At 37.6% G+C, this 23,333-nt stretch overlaps 1 protein-coding gene across 1 annotated transcript in view; it reads right to left on the bottom strand.

Annotated features, from left to right (window-relative positions):
• Nucleotides 1-230: 230 nt before the first annotated feature.
• Nucleotides 231-23,333, bottom strand: part of YIPF6 (Yip1 domain family member 6) — an 86,193-nt gene continuing 63,090 nt past the window's right edge. Inside the window, exon 8 of the transcript XR_006816865.1 lies at nt 231-317. The gene's annotated coding sequence lies outside the window, so the exon portion shown is untranslated. The remainder of the gene's footprint in view (nt 318-23,333) is intronic.

The following is a 23,333-nucleotide window of genomic DNA, read 5'->3' as shown; positions in this document are numbered from 1 at the left end:
GGATGGAATCATAGAAAGTGTAGCATTTAGGGCAGGGAGACAAGCAGGTGGGGGCGGGGAAGCTATCTATCACATTAACATTCCCCAGGCCAGCTGCTCTATTTCCTTACCCAGGAAGTGGCACTGCCTGTGATAGGGTGTCTTGTTTAAGGCCAGAATCACCAGTCCAAGCCAAGAAACCCAGGTGAAGGAGAAGAAAATCTTGGTATGGTTGAGACCTGTGAGTTAGGAAGAATGGGTTCCCTCTCGAGGTAATTGTGTCCATCCTTCTGCCAGATATTGAGCAGATCACAGCTGGAATCACTGGAAGGACAAGGCTGTACCAAATGAAGACAGGAAGTCAGAGACATACTGGAATAGCCATTCTCAAACTTGCTCTCCAGACACTTTTCCACAATTAAAGTTATTAAAGTCCAGAAATTTTATTTATGTGGGCTGTACCTATGGATATCTACCATATTAGAAATTAAAACTGAGACATTTAATGAATATTTATTGATTTATTCATTTAAAATCATACTTAAGGGACGCCTGGATGGCTCTGTCGGTTGAGCATCTGCCTTCGGCTCAGGTCATGACCCCAGGGTCCTGGGATCAAGTCCCACAATGGGGGGGGGTCCTTGCTCAGTGGGGAGTCTGCTTCTCTCTCTGCCTGCCACTCTCCCTGCTTGTGAGCACTCTCTCTCTCTCTGACAAATAAAGAAATTAAATCCTTAAAAAAAATTTTAAAAACATATTTAGAATTTAGACATGTTAACATAAATGACATATTTTAGGACATGTCTGTATTTTACTTCATTTCATTTCAGTTTAACTCCAGTTAGTTAACATTGAGTGTTATGTTAGTTTCAAGTGTACAATACAGTGACTCAACAATTCCATACATCACCATGTGCTCATCACAAATGTGCTGCTTAATCCCAATCACCTACTAAACCTAACCCCCCATCCCCTCCCCTCTGGCAAGGATCAGTTTGTTCTATATAGTTAAGAGTCTGTTTCTTGGTTTGTCTATCTCTCTCTTCTTTTTCCTTTTTGTTCATTTGTTCATTTCTTAAATTCCACATATGAGTGAAATAATTTGGCATTTGTCTTTCTCTGACTGACTTGTTTTGCTTAGCATTATGCTATAGGTCTATCCATGTCCTTATATATAGCAATATTTCATTATTTTTAATGGCTGAATAATATTCCATTGTGTGTGTGTGTATATATATTATATATATATGTATGTGTATATATATATAATTGATGAATTGATGAATGGATAAGGAAGAAGGGACGTATATATATATATATATATATATACACGTATATAGACATGTATATATATACACGTAAAAAGGGGACATATATACATATACTTGTGTATATATATCCCCTTTTTACGTATATGTATACATACATATATATGCACATATATATGTGTGTGTGTGTGTGTATATATATATACGTCCCTTCTTCCTTATCCATTCATCAATTAATGGACATTTGAGCTGCTTCCACATCTTGACTGTTATAAATAATGCTGCTATAAACAGGGGTTTAGGTATCTCTTTGAATTAGTGTTTTTGTATTCTTTGGGTAAACACCCAGGGGTGTGATTGCTTCATCATAGGGTAGTTCTATTTTTCACCTTTTGAGGAACCTCCATACTGTTTTCCAGAGTGGCTACACCACTTTGCATTCCCATTAACAATACAAGAGGGTTCCTCTTTCTCCACATCCTCACCAATACCTGTTGTTTCTTGCATTGTTTGCCCATTCTGACAGGTGTGAGGTGATATCTCATTGTAGTTTTGATTTGCATTTCCCTGATGATGAATGATCTTGAGCATTGTTTCACATGACTTTTGGCCATCTGGATGTCCTCTTTGGGAAATGTCTATTCATTTCTTCTGCCCATTTTAATTGGATTATTTGTTTTCTGGGTGTTGATTTGTATAGGTTCCTTATATATTTCAGATACTAACATTTTATTATTGGATATGCCATTTGCAAGTATCTTCTTTCATTCTGCAGGTTGCCTAAAAGTTCTGATGATTGTTTTCTTTGCTGTGCAATTTATTTTTGCTTTTATTTCCTTCACTCAGGAGACCTATCTAAAAATAAATAAATAAATAATGCTGCTCTGGCTGATGTCTGAAACCTTACTGCCTATGCTCTCTCTAGGATTTTTATGTTTTCAGGTCTCACATTTAGGTCTTTAACCCACATTGAATTTATTTTTATGTATGGTGTAAGAAAGCTATCTAGCTTCATTCTTTTGCAGGTTGCTGTCCAGTTTTCCCAACACCATTTGTTAAAGAGACTGTCTTTTTCCCACTGGATATTCTTTCCTGTTCTGTCAAAGGCTAATTGATCATAGAGTTGTAGGTCTATTTCTGGGTTTTTGAAATTATGTTCTATTGATCTATGTGTCTGTTCTTTTGTGCCAGAACCATACTGTTTTAATTACTACAGCTTTGTAATATGACTTGAAGTCCAGGATTATGTCTCCTGCTCTGCTTTTCTTTTTCAAGATTGCTTTGGGTACTCAGGGTCTTTTGTGGTTCCATAGAAGTTTTAGGATTGTTTGTTCTAGCTCTGTGAAAAATGTTGTTGGTACTTTGATAAGGACTGCATTCAATATGTAGATTGCCTTGGGTATTATAGACATTTTAAACATATTTGTTCCACCAAATCATGAGCATGGAATGCTGTTCCATTTCTTTGTGTCATCTTCAATGTCTTTCATTAGTGTTTTATAATTATCAAAGTACAGATCTTTCAACTCTTTAGTTAGGTTTATTCCCAGCTATCTTATTGTTTTTGGTATAACTGTAAGTGAGATTGAATCCTTAATTTCTCTTTCTGCTTCTTCATTATAGGTGTATGGAAATGCAACAGATTTCTGTACATGATTTTGTATCCTGTGATGTTACTGAATTTGTGTATCAGTTCTAGAAATTTTTTGATGAAGTTTTTTGGGTTTTCTAAATATAGTATCATGTAATCTGCAAATAATGAGTTTCACTTCTTCCTTGTTAATTTGGATGCCTTTTATTTCTTTTTATTGTATGCTTGCTGTGGCTAGAACTTCCAGTACTCTATTGAATAAATGTGGTGAGAGTAGACATCCTTGTTTTGTTTCTGACCTGATGTTAGGTGTGGGTTTTTCATAGATGGCCTTTATTATGTTGTAGTATGTTCCCTCTAAACCTACTTTTTAAAGAGTTTTTATCATGAATGGATGTTGTACTTTATTAAGTGCTTTTTCTGCATATATTGAAGTGATCATATGGTTTTTATCCTTTCTTTCATTAATGTGATGTATCACATTGATTGATTTGCAAATATTGAAGGATGCTTTCAACTTAGGAATAAATCCCACTCAATTTTGGTGAATATTTTTTAATGTGTTCTTGGATGAAGTTGGTGGTATTCTGTTGAGGATTTTTGAATCTATGTTCATCAGAGATATTGGCCTATCTTCCCTATTTTTATGGTGTCTATCTGGTTTTGGCGTCATGGTAATGTTGGCCTCATAGAATGATATTCAAAGTTTCTCCTCCTTTTTTAGTTTTTGGAATAGTTTGAGAAGTATAGGTATTAGCTATTCTCTAAATGTTTGGTAGAATTGGCCTGTGAAGCCATCTGGTCCTGGACTTTGGTTTGTTGGGAGATTTTTGATTATTGATTCAACTTCTTTGCTGGTTATCAGTCTATTCAAGTTTTCTATTTCTTCTGGTTTGGGATTTAGTAGTTATATTTTCTAGGAATTTATCCATTTCTTCCAGGTTGTCCAATTTGTTAGCATATAGTTTTTCATAATATTCTCTTAAAATAATTTGTATTTCCATGGTTTTGTTGTTATTTCTCCTCTTTCATTTATGATTTTCTTTATTAGCATCCTTTCTCTTTTCTTTTTGGTATGTCTGGTTAGAAGTTTATCAATTTTCTTAATTTTTTAAAAAAACCAGCTCCCGGTTTCATTGATCTGTTCAGCTGTTTTGTTTGTTTTTTAGTGTCTGTATCATTTCTGCTCTAATCTTTACTATTTCCTTCCTTCTGCAGGCTGTAGGTTTCATTTGTTGTTGTTTTCTCCTTTAGGTGTAAGGTTAGGGTTTTTATTTGAGATTTTTCTTGCTTCTTGAGGTTCACATGTAATGTTATCTACTTCCCTCTTAGGACCACTTTTGCTGCATCCCAGAGGTTTTGGACAATTGTGTTTTCATTTTCATTTATTTCTATGTTTTTTAAAATTTATTACTATATTTCCTGGTTGACGTATTCATTGTTTAGTAGCATTTTATTTAACCTGTATGTATCTGTGGTCTTTCCATATTTTTTCTTGTGATTAACTCCTAGTTTCATAGCGTTATGGTCAGAAAAGATGCATGGTATGACTTTAGTCTTTTCTGTTTGTTGAGGCCTTCTTTGTGGCCTTATATGTGATCTATATGGGAGAATGTTTCACGTGTACTTGAAAAGAATGTGTATTCTGCTGTTTTAGGATGAAATGAAACAAGATGGGATTGGGAGGGAGACAAACCATAAGTGACTCTTAATCTCACAAAACAAACTGGGGGTTGCTGGGGGGAGGTGGGGTTGGGAGAGGGGAAGGGAGTTATGGACATTGGGGAGGGTATGTGCTATCGTGAGTGCTGTGAAATGTGTAAACCTGGCGATTCACAGACCTGTACCCCTGGGGATAAAAATACATTATATGTTTATTAAAATTTTAAAAGCTGAAAAAAAAATGTTCTGAATATATTTGTTAAGCCCATCTGTTCCAGTGTGTCATCCAAAGCCTTTGCTTCCTTATTGTTTTTCTATTTAAATGATTTGTCCATTGGTTTGAATGGAGTCTTAAAGTCCCCTACAGTTATTGTTCTGTTATCAATTAGTTCTTTTATGTTTCTTATTAATCATTTTTATATATTTGGGTGCTTTCATATTGGGTGCATAAATATTTAGAATTGTTGTATCTTCTTGTTGGATTGTCCCCTTTACTATTTAATATATTGCTCTTCTTTGTCTTTTGTCACCATCTTTGTTTTAAAGTCTAGTTTATCTGAGATAAGTATTGCTACTCTGGTTTTCTTTTGATATCCATTTGCATGATAAATGTTTCACCATCCCCTCACTTTCAATCTTCAGGTTTATTTTTGTCTGAAATGAGTCTCTTGTAGGCTTTTTAAAAAATCTATTCTGCCACCCTATGTCTTTTGATTGGAGCATTTAGTCAATTTATTCATATATTTGTATTTAGTGTCATTTTATTACTTGTTCTGTTGTTGTTTCTAGAGATTTTCTCTGATCCTTTCTTATCTTTCTTTCTTTCATGTTTTGGTGATTTTCTTTAGTGATATATTTGGTTTTCTTTCTCTTTATTCATTGCATGTTTATTAGTGGTTTGTGATATATGGTTATCATTAGCTTAGTATTTTACCTCTTCTGCAAATAGTGGTCTATTAAGTTGATGGTCATTTAAGTTTGAATACATTCTTTATGCCTCTCCTCCCCATGTTTTAGGTATATGTTATTATATTTTATGTTTTTCTGTGAGTTCCTTGACTGATTTTTTACAGAAATATTTATTTTACTGCTTTTGTGTTTCCTGCTTTTATACCTTCTCTTCTTAGCACTTTAAGTGTCCCCTTCACTATTTCTTGCAGGGCTGTTTTAGTGGTAATAAACTCTTTTAGTTTTTGTTTGGGAAACTCTATATCTCTTATTCTAAATGATAGCCTTGCTGGATAGAGTATTCCTGGCTGCAAATTTTTTCTTTTCAGCACTTTGAATATATCATCCCACTCTCTTCTGTGTTGGAAAGTTTCTGCTGAAAAATCCCCTGATAGCTTTCTGGGGTTTCTCTTATAAGTTAATGACTTCTTTTGTCTTGCTGCTTTCAAGACTGTCTTTATCACTGTATTTTGCCAATTTAATGGCAATATGTCTTTATGTGGATCTGCTTTTTGTTAGTTTTCATGGAAATTCTCCATGCCTTCTGGATCTGGATGGCAGATCCCCAAATTAGGGAAGTTTTCAATTATTATTTCCTCAAATAAATTTACTTCCCTCTTTTCTCTCTTTTCTTCTGGGACTCTTATAATATGAATATTACTATAGTTAATGGAGTCACTGAGTTCCCTCAGTCTATTCTTGTGTTCTACAATTCTTTCTCTCTTTTGTTCAACTCCATTGTTTTCTGTTACTGTGTCTTCCAGGTCATTAATTTGTTCCTTTACTTCTTCCCACCTGCTATTCATTCCATGGAGCATGTTTCTAATCTCCTTAATTGCACTCTTTATCTTTGATTCTTTTTAACTCTTTTATTTCTTTGGTGTCTCCACTCTTCTTTTCTCAACCCTTGTGTGTATCCTTATGATTGTTGCTTTATATGTCCATCAGGCATTTTTTATATATCTCTTTCACTTAGATCTCTGGCTGTGGCCTTATCTTGTTCTTTCATTTAGGATAAATTCCTCCATCTTCACATTTTATCTAAGTCTCTGCTTTCTCTGTTTTAGAAAAGCCAGTTGTGTCTCCTTCTCCTGAAAGTATTGGCCTGAGGAGGAAAGGTCATGTAGTGCCCAGGGCTTGATACTTCAGTAAGTGCATCCAGTGTGGCTATGTGTTCTCTGCTGTTGTGGTTTGGATGCTCTATCCAGGCCAAGAAGCTCTCCTTGCCTGCAATGAGCAGTGTTCAGTCCCTGGCCTGAATGTGGTTGAATTTTAACTAGGTGTGCTCAGGTCTGCTTGTGAAATGAGACCTGTGACCATCTCCACTGGAAGTATGTCCTCCAAAACTCTGTTTTGGGGAGATGTGGTATGGATAAGAGTTTGTGTTGGTCTTCTCAGGTTGGGACCACCTCACTGAAACTGAGTCAAGTTTGACCAAGAGGGGGAGACATGCTAGAGGGCAGGGAGGGGTGGAGATTAGTGCAAGCAAGTTAGGCAGCCATTGTCCACACTGAGCTGCTTCCTGCAGGTTGGTCTGTGTTTATACTGAGAGGTGGGGAATGGAACTGTTGCCAGCCAGCTCCTTTGTTCCCGGAGTGGTGTCCTGTGAATGCTGACTCTCACGGACTCCCTCTGAGAAGAGCAAATGCTCTCCCCACTGTGTACCCCAGACAGTCTTCAGATCACTGTTTCTACACTGTCTGCCCTGGTTTAGTTTGCCTGCCTTCTCTCCAAGAGCAGCACAATGATTTCTATCCAAGTCAAGCCCACTGACTTTTAAAGCTCCAGGCTTTAAGCCCCACTAGCTGCAAGAACTTATAAGATTCAGCCACTCTCATTTTTCAAACCAGTGGCTATGAGGAAATGTTCTCTTTGTGGGATCCCTGTGTGCTCCACTTTTTCACTTGCCCTTTTCCACCACCTCCCTCTCCTCTGTAGTATCCAGGATCCATTTTTCCCCTAAAGCACATCTCCACAGTTCCTGCCTTCTTAGGTGTGGCTTCTTCTCTCTCTCTAGTTGTGGAGTTTGTTTTGTCAGTCTTCAGGTTGATTTCTGGGATAATTTAGGATGATTTGTCAGCTATCTAGCTGTATGCATGGGATGAGGCAAGCCTAGGGTCCCCCTACTCCACCACAAACTTCCTCCCTGTCTCTAGAACATGCTTTTAATATAGTTTATAAATAACAACAATATTTTCTACAGATAAAATAAATTTACTGAGAAGAGGGACATGGTTTTGCATTTTTTGATGCTATCTTTAATGTCTGTCTTAATAGAAGAGAACTGCATTCTCATAGATGCTTCTGCATTCAGTCTGCTGTGATATGCTGTTTTGGTTGAAGTATATGAAAAGAATACTTCCTTCCACAGCTATGTAGTTTGAAAAGGGAGACCTCATTGAACCTTGGAAATGGTGTTAGTCATCCATAGGGATTCTGGGGCCACACTTTGAGATCCACTGTTTTATGAGATCTTGATTAGACCTCATTACAGGATCCTAGAATATGTGAGCTGGAGGAGTCTTACAGATCATCCAGTTTGAACCTGTCATTGTTCAGAAATGGAATTTGAGGGCCATATAAGGCAAGAGAGTACCCAATTATACACAGCAAGTCAGTGGCAGAGCTCAGACTTGGACCCAGGTCACCTGTTGCTTAGGAAAGTTCTTTTCCCAACACCTCTGAATAAATATACCTTTACAATTCCAAGGGTAGTACAATGGAGAGTACCCTAGTCTGAGTTATAGAGAGGTTTGGGTTCTAGTACCAGATGTGTCATTGATGCCTCAGTCAGAGCTTTCTAGAGCACTCGAAGATCATAGCATAGATAAGAACATAGCAACAATTATAAAGTAGTGATCCCCCATCACTAGACATATACAAAGGAAAATTTGGCCCAACTAACTTCCCACATTCCTATTGGCCTCAAGAGCCTACTGGAGGTGACTATAAATGGTACTTGCACCAAAGTTCAGGCAGTGTTCCTGTGGCAAAGCCTGATCAGTCACTTTTCCAGGTTGAACTAGGAATGTGATAGGCACCTACTATATATCAAGCAATATACTCAGTGTCTTCTAATGAAAGTCATTGTGATTTCAGATGATAATAATATATATCACTGCACTAGAAAAACACCTACCTCATTTCCTTTTGTTTCAAGTTCTACATGTTTATTTTATGCTCATTTTAATAAATGCCATAGACTCAATGAACCCTCAAATACTGTATTTGTTGGGGGTGGCAATGGTGAGGAATCAGAAAAGTGAACCTGAACAGAACGTGGCATTTATCTCATCTTTTTCCCCCTTGAGAATTCCAAGTATTTGCCAATATTCCAATCAATGATTTTCAGTGTAACAAAGGGAGAGAGCAAAGCCCAATGGAAAGAAAGTTTCTTGGCAATTCATAGGAAGGTAAGGATAGAGTGAAAAGTACAAGTCTAGATTTTCATTTCCAATAATTACTGTACACTGGAAGAGACAAACTGTAGAAATTTGTCTCTTCTAGTAGTACTATAGAAGAGACAAACTGTAACAATCTCCATCCCCAGAAAGGAATATGCTATTATATACAGCTCCTCGAGGCAGAAACTTTCTCCTGAGGGAACATGGTTTTCTAATGCACATGTATTTTCAATGCAAAGCTGTTCACATTGGTGTCTAGCATTGTCAGTAGGACACAGGCTCTTATATCCAGGTCTTTTACTTTTATTCATGTATTCATGTATTCATTTGTTCATTGAGAAGACTTTACTGATAACTACTCTGAGCTATACCTTGAGGTTACAGAGATGATGATTTATAACAATAGCTAACATACACTGAGCACTTTCTGTATACTAGCTCTCTTTTAAGTGCTCTCAAAGCTTCATCTCATTTAGTTTTCACAGCAACCCTACCTAGAAATTACTCTTAAAATTCCCATTTACAGATGAAGAAACTGAGTACCAAAAAGACAAAAAATCTTGTCCAATTTCATACAGTTGGTAAGTGACAGAGCTGAAATTCAAGCAAAACCCATCTGACTACAGAGCTTATATGTTTACACATTACTCTGTACTCAATTATGGTCCCTGCTGTGACAGCAGGCTGATTTATGATCCACAGGAGAGTTAAGACAAGTAGATAAAGAACTCACATTCAAGATAGAGCATGAGGACGTGGAAGTAGAGAGACAAGGAGGCTATATGAAGATCAGCTCAAAAAATAAGAAAGCTTAAGAGAGGATGTGGCATTAAGGTTGAAGAATGGGCAGATTTGGGGAAAATAATGGGATGAGTATTCCAGACAGAGAGAACAGCATAAGCACTTGGGTAGTAGCATCTGATACTTGAGAACTTCTTTATCAAACTTAGTAGGTGCAAATTCCTTGTCATGGGCTCATGGACTCAGTTTGCTGAAGCAAACCTGCATGCCCTGACGGAAGACAAGACCTGGCAGGCAGTATGGAGTAGGTCTTCCTACCCCTCAGTAAGGCAGGCAGAACAGGCTCTCTGAAGAGCTGAGGTGACAGCTGGAAATGGGACATCTAGGAGGGCAGTGGAGGTCTTCAGTCTCATACATCTCAGCAGAAAACATGGCAACTGATAACTAGTCTGGGGGTAGATGATACCAAACACTCTAGGGGGCAACTGGGATGTTACAGCTGGAGGGTGTCTGTCTACACACAGCAGGATTCCAGCAGAGGAAAAGTCTCAGATTTCAGTCTGTGAGGGGACCAGCAAAGGCAAGGCAGGATTCGGCTTTCAAATCATCAAGGATGGAAGTAGGGATCAGAACTTGGGTGGGCAAAGTGGAGATTTTGTCACATTATCAGTAAGAGCCCAGTGACTCAAACTAGGGCACAGGTCCAGGACCAAGCCATAGCAAGACTCTGATGTTGAAGCTGGTAGGTGAGACTAGGGTTGCCCAGTAACAGGATGGCTGCCAAGGATTCTGCTGGGCCTACAGCTGGGATCAAAAGTCTCAACTATAGGAGATGGAGACCAACAGTGGCTGGGTCTCAGGCAATATTTGGATAGTAGACCTCCATAGTGTTAAGTCCAGCCCAGAAGCATCTGCCTCCTTGTGCTTGATATCATTCATTTTGCATAGTGTGACTCAGACCCTAACTTAGTGGCAAGAAGATTTCCCAAGAGGCCCAAACTCATCAAAAGCAAGCCCTCAGCTGGGAAGGTGTGGCCTTCTTGGTGACTTGGTGAACTATGAAACCTGGGACAAACCACTGTGGAGCTTCTGCGCCTCCATTTCCCCATCTACCATCAATCTGTAGGGCTGGAGGAAGAAAAGTTCCTAGAATATATGGAACAAAAAATAAGGCAAAATAAGAGAAATGATAACAATGATGAGGATGGTGAAATAAAATAAATAATAGAACAAGAAAAAAGTATAATCATGAGTTCTAGCAAAATAACGACAATCATGGCTAACGTGCATCAATACTTATTTTGTGCCAGATACCTCTCCAAATACTTTTCATGGATTACTTCATTTAACTCTCACAGTAACTCTAGCTGGTAGGTAGAGATGAGGAAACGGAGGTGGTTAGGAGATGTTTGCCTGAATTCATAAAGTTGGTAAGTGGTAGAACCAGCTTCCCAATCTTGGCAGACTGGCTCCTGAGCCTGTATAAGTAACTCTCAGGCTCATCAGCCTTCCACAAAAAGGGGAATAATAAAAAACAACTCCCAGCCACCCCTGCTAGCCCATCCACTGTTGGTAGGAGTGCCTTCACCAGTGGGTATGGACATAGTCATCCACACTCTTACCCAGTTCCCTGGACCACTGAGGGGATGTTATCTGGCCAGGCCCAGGGGCTTAGCTTATGGCTAATGCCAGAGCTTTCCTTCTTATAAGGCAAATGGCCATTTTCAAGATTGTAGTGTTTACCATTGGTCCTGACCACCAAGTTCAATGTCCCTCTTCTAGTGCCCTAGCCACCAAATCAACAGAGTGCTTTTAGAGCTAAGCTCTGTGCAGCAGTTATGACTCCATGGGAATAGAGAGAGCACTGTCCTGAGAGTCAAGAGAAAGAAGGACATGGTATCTTGTTCTGTGTGAAACAGGGACTAGCTGTGTAGATTTGGGACAAAGCTGCTCCCTTTTGTGGAGTGTGATTTCCCCATTTATAGATTTAATTTATTGATTAAACAAATATTTACTTAGGGGTCATCATATTGCCAAACACTCTTCTAACCACTGGAACTTCAACAGTGAATGAGATGACTATAGTCCCTGTCTTCCTGAAGGTTATCTTCTAGTGGGGAATATAAATAATAAATAAATTAACAAGTACATATGCAATAAAAGTAAGATAAAATGCCAGGTAGTGGTAAGGGCTATAAAATATAGCAAAGGAAGAAGATGAAAAATGAAGGGTTAGAGGAAGTGCTATTTTATCTAGGGTGAGCAGGAAAGCAGGGCCTTCAGACCTGGAGATAATGGCCCTTCCCTCTAAGGGCTATTGATTGTTGAGGTTCAAAATACAAAGTGGTCAAAGACTGTGAAAGTATTTTGGAAATTGTAAAAATGCCCAAATGGAAGGAGTTATTCCTACTGTAATCTTTAGTGACAGGAGGGTCTATTTATTACTTTTTGCTTTTTGTCACAACAGAGAACCCTTCTCTCAGCTCCTATCTCATGGATGTTTCCTTTCCCTCTCCCAGTCCTGTGATTGTTCATTCTAAGATCCTGCTGAAGTTCTCAAGCATATAAAGGACATTTCCCAGGAAAGAAGGCAAAGCAGATACCAGGGGCCTGAGGTGTGCTGCCCATGGGCAAGGGAAGTGGCACTTCTGAAGTCCTACGGCTTCCACCTCAGCAAGGTCAGAGAGCCAGGGTATGAGAAGGGAGGACAGTGGGGAAAGAACCTTTCCCCAGATAGCCAGTGTGACTCCTGGGAGTAGAGTAAGAGAAAAGCTTGGAGGTATGAATGCTCAAGAGATGTCTTGTGATCTCCCTTGCCTTGGATTGCCTGTGAAGAGGTAGGGACCACATGCTGGCAGGGCTCTTAGCAACAACACAGCCCAGCAGTTCTCAAATGGAGGATGTGTAAGTAGAATCAGCAGGGAAGCTGTGGCCAAAGACACAATCACAGTTCCTACCTCCTGGAGATTCTGCTTCAGTAGATTTGGAGTGAGGTCTTGGGACTCTTGAGTTTTGAAAAAAGCTCTTCATATTATGCTGGTCAGCAAGTCTGGTTACGAACTAACACTCTAGTTTAACCTGCCATATAATAGGGATACTGAGGACCAGAGGGTAAAATGTGTCTGCCTGAAGTCACGCAGCAGGTCAAAGCACCAACTGGAGCCTCAATGTCTCTGTGCTAATCCAGGCTTCCTTTCACTGTCCTATTTCGTATCCTCACCTTCCAGCCCATGTCTCACCAACCCCTGCCAAAAGCCCTGGATTCTGTCACATCCTACCAAGGCCAGGGCTCAGGCCAGGGCTCAGTGCATGTGGTGGACTGGTTCTTCCCACGGGTAATGGGAGTCCCCTCAGTAGCCATGAGGAACAGAAGTTCAAGGTTACCGTTGTCTTTCCTCTCTCCTTCCTGCTGCCCTAGGTTCTGGGCCCAGGAGCACTAGTGCTGACCCCTGGTGGCAAGGCCAAGCAATAGATGGAGAGGCTAGCTTTCTCATAAATTTCTCATCAATTCTGGAACTCTCTAGCACTGAGCTCCTCAGCTTTCAGAAGCAGGTAAATCTGGGCCTCATTTGATAAATCAATCAGTCACCAATTTTTTTGAGCATCAGCCATATGGGTTTACCCAAAATAAATAAGGCACAATCCCGCCTTCAAGGAGCTTGCAATCAATCTAGTCTCAGAAACAGAACAGACATTTGTATTCAAGGGAAGAAGCCCTAGGCTTAAAGGCAATAGATGTAATCCCAGCTCAGTCCCTTATAGCTGAGTAATCTTGGACAAATCTTTGCATGTCTCCATGCTTCAGTTTCCCCTTATGAGAAATCTGGATAATAATTTCTGTCCTGTCCACCTGCTAAAAATATTTTTAAAATCAAAAGAAATGGTGGGTGTAAAAGTATCGGAGATCTGTAAAGTACCATGCAAATAGAGGGAGATACTTATCTTTAGCCTGAACAGCTAAGCTGGCAACGGCGTAGGTTAACTGACATAAGGACAGCATTGTACTTTTCAACACATTTATACTTATTTTCACAAAAATGAGACTCTTTATGAAAGCAGCTCGGCTTTAACATCAACCTCTATTAAGTTAAACACTTAAATCAAATGTAAAACTCACATATGATTTTAAAGTATACAAACGGATACAATTCCATTATGCATGAGAATTTTTTTTAAATTGGAAAATACTATGGAAATGTGTCATTACTATTAAGTGTAGATTCCATCACATTTCCTTATAGAATCTTTTAATTTGAAATTAGGCAGTCCAGTATGGCCTAATTGTCTGGCAAGTTAGGTCATTTTGGCATCAAAGATGAGTGCATCTGTCACAGTGGTAGGATGAGATGGGTCACAGTGGTAAGATGATGTGGGTTCCTTGGGCTCAGCTGAGGTCCACAGAGAAGGAGACCAAGCTACAGTAGGTGGGCCATAGTGGGGAGGGGGACTGATTGCTTCCCCACTGAGAAAGAAGACCTCAGGAAGAGAGAAAGTTGATCAGAAAACATCAAAAATATAAGCCATTCAGTCTCCTTCCTTGGCATTTGGAGTATAAAGACCAAGGGGTACAGGGATTAGGATAGGACTATCAGGCTTAAGAGACACCACATGGCCTCCTGTGTCCATGTTTGTGTTCAGACTTGGCTCCATTGGGAAAAAAGAAAATATAGAGGGAAGCATGTGAAATCTCAGGAGCTGAAAGACTTCAGGGACCCCTCATTAATCTCTTATGGTCAGTTGCTTTGCCTGCTCACCAATTTTCCCTCTTCTGTGAAATGTTCTACTCTCCATTTTTTAATGGAACCTGTTTGTTATATTCTTAGATACCCAGTACTACCATTCCCTTCTAAAACATACTTCCTGATAATAGCTTATTGACCCAGAGATGAATCTAGGGATGGCTGGCTTACTTAAGTATGGATTAGCAAATTCTACCCTTTAGCTTTTCAAACTGGAGCTTGGGAAAGGGATTGTCACTCTCTAGTTATACAAGGCACAGAGGCCATGCCATCATGTGAAGAAGGCCAGTCTGCATTTGGAGATAATGAAGATTATGTGTAAAGATAAACTTATTAGTGAGATACAGTGGATTCAAGTCTTGGCAGTGTGCAAAGACTTGATTCCAATTGTTCCTGAGGTCCAGCTGTATCCCTGCCTCTCCTGAGGTTTGGTTGTTCAACCCTTCATTACACTTTTTTTGCCTCTGCTACTTTTAATTGAATTGTTTGGGACAATTTCTAACAAAATAAGTCTTGAAAATTTTCTATCCTTGGTTTTTCTTTTCTTTTCCTTTAAAGATTTTATTTATTTATTTGATAGAGAGAGACACAGTGAGAGAGAGAACACAAGCAGGAGAAGAGGGAGAAGCGGCTTCCTGCCATGCAGGGAGCCCAATGCAGGACACGCGATCCCAGGGATCATGGCCCAAGCCAAAGGCAGACACTCAATGACTGAGCCACTCAGGTGTTCCTATCTTTGGTTTTTCATCTTCAAATCTTTCACAAAGGGCCTTGAGAGAGAAACCAAGGAAACTTACTTTTTATTCATTTTTAAATTTGACATCTCCACTGAATTTGACTATTGATGGCTTCCTCTTTCTTTCTTAACATAGAAGGTAAGAGACCACAAATCATGTCCATCTATTAATCTGAGCAATTGAAATTAGACATGACAAAATGGTCCTTGCAGGATTATATATACCAAGAACAGTGCTTGATGCTTATCTAGGTTTCTAAAGCTATGTAATTTCCATTTGACAATGTATTATTTATGGAATAAATCTGATCATAGATTTTTATCAAAGAAAAAGAAGCCACAGTTCAAGTACTGAACATAATCCATCATAACAAGCAAAATTTTCACACACATAGAACATCCCAGATATCCTAAATATTGTTATAAATAATTCCTAGTCACTTTTTTCAACATCCCAGAAGTTAAGTCAAACAAAAGCAGGGAATAGGTATGTGTGTAAAGTAAAACTTTATGTTTGGTGAATCCTACTGAGAGTAGTTGCCAGGTCCAGATTTTCACAAAATTTTACGACGCCATAATTGTTCTCCAGTTTTATATTTTTTCACCGCAAATTATCAAGCAGAGAATGGGTAATTTATCTCAAGATTTTATATCATAAATTTCTAAAATAATGATTCTGTTTACCAATAAAATATCCATCCTTACTCAAATTAAAACCATCTGGAAGAAATGTTTCATTCCTCTTAACTACTAAGCACATACTTATCCCCATCACACTGTATTGTAAATACTTTATCTTCATGTATGTTCTTAAAACTTTGAATAATCCTTTAGCATCTACGTTTGTATAACACCTATGTCATCACATTTTTGTAAGAATTCCCCAGGGTATTATGTCGTGGAATATTGTTGTTTGTGTCCTAAGTCTTGTGTCAGCACCATCTAAAACATGGAGTAGACACTCTTATAATTCAGTCAGCCGAACAGATGTTTCATAAGTTTTGAGAAACTATGTAGGAACATTTGAAGCAGGGGACAATGTTGGGACCAAGGGACTATTTGCCAGGGGTCCAATTGTAGGTATCATCTCAAAGACTGTTCAGATCCATAGGCAACTCTCTTCATTTGTAACTCTTCCAAACTGGGCCCTTGACTCTCCACTACCTTGTCTCTTAGCAACACCATGTTTTCTGCTATTAAATCATAATTATCTTCAATTTCTCTCCCTCTTTTGACTTTGCTTTTCCTGGATGCACTTCTGGATTCTTTTAGGGCCTCTCTTGTCCCTAAGTCTCAGCCACTGACCCACTTTATGAGTAGCTGTACCCACACTGGGAAAGAGCCAGTCCCAGCAACCATAAATATATTTCATTGATTCCAAGAACCACACATTTTTCACATTTTAGCATTTATTAAGTTGAGATTTATTTCATAAATGATGGTGTGTTATAGTATAATTGGCAGTTTTTTTTCTCTTAATAATATAAAAGTAATGGTAGAAATTTCATTTAAAGTTATCTTAGATTTGAAGTAGCCGTAATTTAAGAAAGTATACAAAGTCATACTGGTAACCTCCACACACAGAAATTTTGTTTACCTGTAGTCCCTTGTTTCTGCCCTGATCTTACCACATTGCTTTATCCTGGCCTATTAAAGCAACATGACAGAGATTCTTCATGCTGCCCTTACGAGTATTTCCTGTTATATTGGCCTATCTTAAGTCCTTCTGTTGAATGTGTATTGAATAAATTCTATGTGTCAAGCATGGTGATAAATGCTAAGGATAGAAATATGAGCAAAAATAGGCATAGTCTTTGCTTTTTTTCATATTCTGATTATCGATCAGATCATGCAGTTGTTCCTCTGGTGTCTAGGTTCCTCAGTCTTTTTTCCTCAGTCTTCTTCTCTTCCATAAGGAAGGAAATATTCTGGGTGATTATTTTGTGCTATGTCCAATGAACCTGTAAAGATATGGCAACAGTTTGGGATGACTGTTTCAAGCTGATCCATCTCTTTCATGGCCTCATCAGTTACTGCTGAGGCTTTCTTCCTAGTGTGTGGATCTAATATGTTGTATCTGTTATTGTCAAACTTCTAAAGGAACTATACCAAGTTCAATGGAATTGCCTCAGAGTTTAGTTTTTCTCTTTATACATAGTCATTATATAGCTCAAGGAAAGTTCCCACTGAGAATGTGTCAGCTGGCACTTGCTAGCTCTAAAGGTAAGCTGTTATTTCTTATCTTGAGTAAAATTATCCTCAGAAGGTTGGTGTTCGGATAGAGATTTCTGAGTGCCCTAACTGTTTTCTTAGTGTTCTCTGATTAAATCTGTAATCACTTCCTCTTGGGACAGCAAGTAGCCAACATGCACTCTCTTGGTGGGGCCTTGCCCATGGTGAGGTTTTGTACGTTTTTCTTTTTTTTTTTTAATTGAAATACAATTGACATAAAACAGTGCATAAGTTTAAGGTATACAATGGTTAGTTTCATACATTTATATATTGTGATATTATTACTATAGTAGCATTAGCTAACACCTTTATCATGTCACACATTTATCATTTCTTCCTGTTAACAACAGTTAAGAATTTGTCTCAGTAGCTTTAGAGTTTATAACATAGTATTGTTGACTATACTCACTTAGTGTGCATAAAGGCTCCAAAACTTATTTATCTACTAGTTGTAATATTTTACCCTTAAGCAACACTTCCAAAAATCCCCCAACCCAAGCCCCTGATAAACCACCATTCTCTTTATGTTTATGAGTTCAGTTTTTAAAGAATCCTCTTAGGATGGCTTTTATCATAAACATGAGATAACAAAAGTTGGTAAAGATGTGAAGAAAAAGGGAAACCTTGTGCACTATTAGTGGGAATGTAAATCAGTGCAACTACTGTGTAAAACAGTATGAAGGTGTCTCAAAAAATTAAAAATGGAAATATCTATGATCCATTACCTCACTTAATGGGTATTTATCCCCCCAAAAATGAAAACACCAAGTAGAAAAGATAAATGCATCCCTATATTTATTGAAGCATTATTTATAATAGTCAAGATATGAAGTTAGCCCGTCATTGATAGGTAAATAGATAAAGGAGTTGTGGCATATACATACAATGGAATATTACTCAGCCATAAAAATGAGACTTTACCATTTGTGACAGCATGGATGGATCTAGAGGATATTATGCTAAGTGAAATAAACCAACAGAGAAACACAAATATGATACAATTCCATTTATATTTGGAATCTAAAAAGCAAACAAAAGAGCAAAGAAATAAATCAAAAAGCAGAAACAAACCTATAAATACAGAGAAAAAAATGTGGTTTCTAGAGCAGAAAGGTGTGGGGAGATAGACAAAAAGTGGTGAAGAGGAGTGGGAGATATGGGCCTCCAGTTACAGAATAAATAAGTCATGAGGATAAAAATTAGAGTGTAGGGAATGTAGTCAGTGATATTATTTTGTTTTTTTTTTAAAGATTTTATTTATTTATTTGAGATAGAGCATGAGCAAGAGAGGGAGAGAGACAAGGAGAGTCCCTACTGATTCCAGAGCCCAATATAGGACTTGGCACGGGGTTTGATCTCAGGACCCCAAAATCATGACTTGAGCTGAAGTCAGGCGCTTAACTGAACCTCCCAGGCATCCCTATGGTCAGTGGTATTATAATAGCATTGTATACTGACAGATGTTAGCTATACTTGTAGATATAGCATAATGTATAAACCTGTTGAATCCCTATGTTGTATACCTGAAACTAATGTAACATTATGTGTCAACAATGCTTCAATTAAACAACAACAAAAGAAAGAACTGGATAGTAGAGAAAATGGTGACTGCTATTGCTTCCTGGGTTGGAAACTGGACAATTAGAGACCAAGGGTAGAAGGAGACTTTCTTTACCCTTTATACTTTCAAAATGCTGTTTCAAATATATACATAACCTGGATGAAATTAAATGAAAAGAAAAACAACTTCAGTTTTTTTCTGGATTCCACATGTAAGTGACATCATAAAATATTTGTCCTTCTCTGTCTGATTTACCTCACTTAGAGTAATGCCTTCAAGGTCCATCCATGTTGTCACAAATTCACAAATGGCAGGATTTCTTTCTTTCTCATAGCTGAATAATATTCTCTATATATTCATCCGTTGAAGAACACTTAAGGCACAAGACTGTTTCCAAGTATTGGCTATTGTAAATAGTGCTGCAATGAACATGGGGGTTGCCGATATCTCTTCGAAGTACTGATTTCAATTTTTTTGGATATGTATCCTGGAGTGAGATTGCTATTCTTATCTTTTTGATACTAGCCATTCTAACAGATGTAAGTTGACATCTTATTGTGTTTTTAATTTGAATTTCTGTGGTTATTAGTGATATTGAGCATCTTTTCCTGTGTCTGTTGGCCATTGATATATCTTCTTTGGGAAAATGTCTATTCAGGTCCTTGGTTCATTTTTTATTGTGATTGTTTTGCTTTTTGGTGTTGAGTTGCATACATTCTTTATGTATCTTGAATATTATCATATATAGCATTTGCAAATATTCTCTCCCACTCAGGAAGTTACATTTTCGTTTTCTTGATGTTTTTTCTCACTATGCAAAAGTTGTTTGTTTTTTTTTATTTTTTTGCAGTCCCAATAATTTATTTTAGCTTTTCTTTATCTTGGATGAAAAGACCTATCTAGAAAATGTTGCTAAGGCTAATGTCAAAAAGATTACTGCCTGTATATTCTGCTAGTTTTATTGTTGCACTCTCGTGTTTAGGTCTTTAATGCATTATGAGTTTATTTTTGTGTGTGGTGTAAGATAATGGTCCGGTTTCATTCTTTTGCATGTACCTGTCTAGTTTTCTCAGCACTTATTTATTTAAGAGATTGTCTTTTCATCATTATGTATTCTAGCCACTTTTGTCATAGATTACTTGACTGTGTAATTGTGGGGTTATTTCAGTGTTCTCTGTTATGTTCCATTGATGTATGTCTGCTTTTGTGCCAATAACATTATTGTTTTTATTACTGTAGCTTTGTAGTATATCTTGAAATCTGGGGTTGTACTACCTCCAGCATTGTACTTTTCTCAATATTGCTTTGGCTATTTGGGTTCTTTTGTAGTTCTACTCAAATTTTAGTAGTTTTTGTTATATTTCTGTGAAAAATGTCACTGGTGTTTTAATAGTGATTGCATTGAGATTTTTATCTGTCATTTTGTTGATGTGGTATACCACATTGATTTGCATATATTGACTAGTCCTTGCATCCCTAAATTAAACCCCACTACACTGTGGTGAATGATCTTGTTAAAGTATTGTTGAATTTGGATTGCTTATATTTTCTTAATGATTTTTTCTTTATGTTCATCAGAGATATTGGCCCTTAGTTTTCTTTTTTATAGTGTCTTTATCTAGATTTGGTATCAGGGTAATGCTGGTTTCATAGAATGTAGTTGGTAGCTTTCCTTTCTATTAAATATTTTGGAATAGTTTGAGGAAAATAGATATTAACCCTCTTTTTAAAAAAGATTTAAGCAATTTCTCCACCCAATGTGGGGCTCAAACCCACATCTCTGAGATGTACTGAATGAGCCAGCTGCACTGAATGAGCCAGCCAGGCACTCTGTAACTCTTCCTTAACTATTTAGTAGAATTCACATGCTATCTTCTCCTGGACTTTTGTTTGTTGGGAGTTTTTTGTTTACTGATTCAATTTTGTTACTAGTAATTGGTAACAAAATGTCTATTTTCTCCTAAATCAATTATGTAAGATTATATATTAATAGAAATATGTTCATTTTTTCTATGCTGTTCAGTTATTTGACATATATTTGAATATAATTTCTTTTTTAAAATATTTTATTTATTTGACAAAGAGAGAGAGACTCCAAGAGAGGGAACACAAGCACAGGGAGTGGGAGAGAGAGAAGCACGCTTCCCGCAGAGCAGGGAGCCAGATGCTGGGCAGGATCCCATGACTCTGGGATCATGACCTGAGCTGAAGGCAGATCCTTAACGACTGAGCGACCCAGGTGCCTTGACATATAATTTCTTATAGTACTTTGTTATAATCATTTGTATTTCATAGTATTGGTTGTTTTTTCTTTCATATTTCATTTATTTGAGCTTTCTCTCCTTTCTTTTTGATGAGTCTATATAAATGTTTATTGATGTGGTTTCCCTTTCCAAGGAATCAGCTTTTGGTTTCATTGATCTTTTCTATTGTTTCATTAGTCTAATTTCATTTATTTCCACTCTGGTCTTTATTATTTCCTACCATCTACTAACTTTGGGCTTTGGTTTATTTTTCTTTTTCTAGTTCATTTAGAGGTAATGTTAGAGTGTTATTTGTGATTTTTCATGTTCCTTGAGATAGTCCTGTATTGATATAAATTATCCTCTTACATCTGCTTTTGCTGTATCCCAAAGATTTTGAACCAGTGTGTTTTTATTTTCATTTGTCTCCATATACATATATTTTTAAATTTCCTCTTTGATTTCTTTATTGAACTATTGGTTGTTTTGTAGCATGTAGTTTAGCCTCCACATGTTTTTGTTTTGTCCAGTGTTTATTCTTACAATTGCTTTTTAAAAAGTTTTTGTTTTGATCCCAGTTAGTTACCATAGTGTTATTATTAGTTTCAGGTTTAGAATATAGTGCTTCAACATTTACCTATGTCACCTGGCACGCATCAAGTATGCTCCTTAATCCCCATCACCTATTTAACCCAAACCCCACCCACTCCCCTCTGATAACCATCAATTTGTTCTCTATATTTAACAGTGTGTTTCTTGGTTTCTATCTCTCTCTCTCCCCCCCCCTTTCCCCCTTTACTCATTTGTTTTGCTTATTAAATTTGACATACAAGTGAAATAATATGGTATTTCATTTTTCCCACTGACTTACGTCATTTAACATTATACTCTCTATCTCCACCCATATCATTTCAAAGAGCAAGATTTCATTCTTTTTTATGGCAGGATAATATTCCATTTTGTATATATACCAAATCTACTTTATCCATTTATCTATCAATAGATAATTGGACAGATTCCATAATTTCGCTATTGTAATTAATGCTGCTATAAACATAGGGGTGCATGTATCTTTTTGAAGTAGTGCTTTTTTGGGGGGGATAAGCACCTCATAGTGCAATTACTGGATCTTACCTAGTCCTATTTTTAATTTTTTGAGGGACTTCCATACTGTTTTCAAGAGTGGCTACACCAGTTTGCATTCCCACCAAAAAGGCAAGAGTTCCTTTTTCACCATATCCGTGCCAATACCTGTTGATTCTTGGTTTTTCTTCTTCTTCTTCTTCTTCTTCTTCTTCTTCTTCTTCTTCTTCTTCTTCTTCTTCTTCTTCTTCTTCTCCTTCTCCTTCTCCTTCTCCTTCTCCTTCTCCTTCTCCTTCTTCTTCTTCTTCTTCTTCTTCTTCTTCTTCTTTCTTTTCTTCTCCTTTTTGCTTTCTCTTTCTTGAAACACTTTTCTTCCATTGAATACTCTGCATTTTCATTATTCTCCTCTTTGCTTCTGGTTCATCCTTCCCCATGTCCTTCGAGGAGACCTCCTTTTCTGCCTATTCCCTAACTACTGCTTTTCTCTAAAGTTCTATCCTAGGATCACTCTACTCTTCCTGTATAATCTCACTTAATTCCAAGGTTTCACCATTTCTTTCCTGATGATTCCCAATATTTGTCTTTAGGTCAGACCTCTCCCTGAGCTTCAGACCCATACATCTAATTGCCTACTCAACACATCTGCCTGAATCTGTCACAGGCACCTCAAATGTAACACATCTAACATTGAACTCGTAATTTTGCCCTTTCCTATATTCCTCACCTTAATGAATAGCTTCCGTATATACTCAGTAACATAAGCCAGAAACCTGGGAATCCTCCAAGCTTTCTCTCTCTCTTATTCTAATATCCAATTACCGTGTTTCATCAGTTCTGTCTGTTAAATATCTCCCTTACTTTGTCATTTATTTTTCCTTTCCTCAGTGTTAAATGGTAAAAGTTATTTGTAGCAAATTAGAAATTAGAAGTGGCCCAATATATGCCACTTCTTATTGACAAAACTGTAACAGTTTGTAATTAGCTATCTGAGTTATTATCATGATTGGTCCGACAAACATACTATACACACTTAACTCTTGAATCTTCTCAGCCTCCCCATCTCTACCATCCTTGACCCAGGCCAGGCCTCAGCTTCTATTTGGGGGCATTCAAAGTACTCTGTAGAAGTATATCAAGCCACCATGA

Source organism: Meles meles, chromosome X, assembly GCF_922984935.1.
Source record: "Meles meles chromosome X, mMelMel3.1 paternal haplotype, whole genome shotgun sequence".
NCBI classification, from domain to species: domain Eukaryota; kingdom Metazoa; phylum Chordata; class Mammalia; order Carnivora; family Mustelidae; genus Meles; species Meles meles.
Note: the sequence above shows the minus strand (reverse complement) of the source record. Positions and strands in the feature narration are given on the sequence as shown.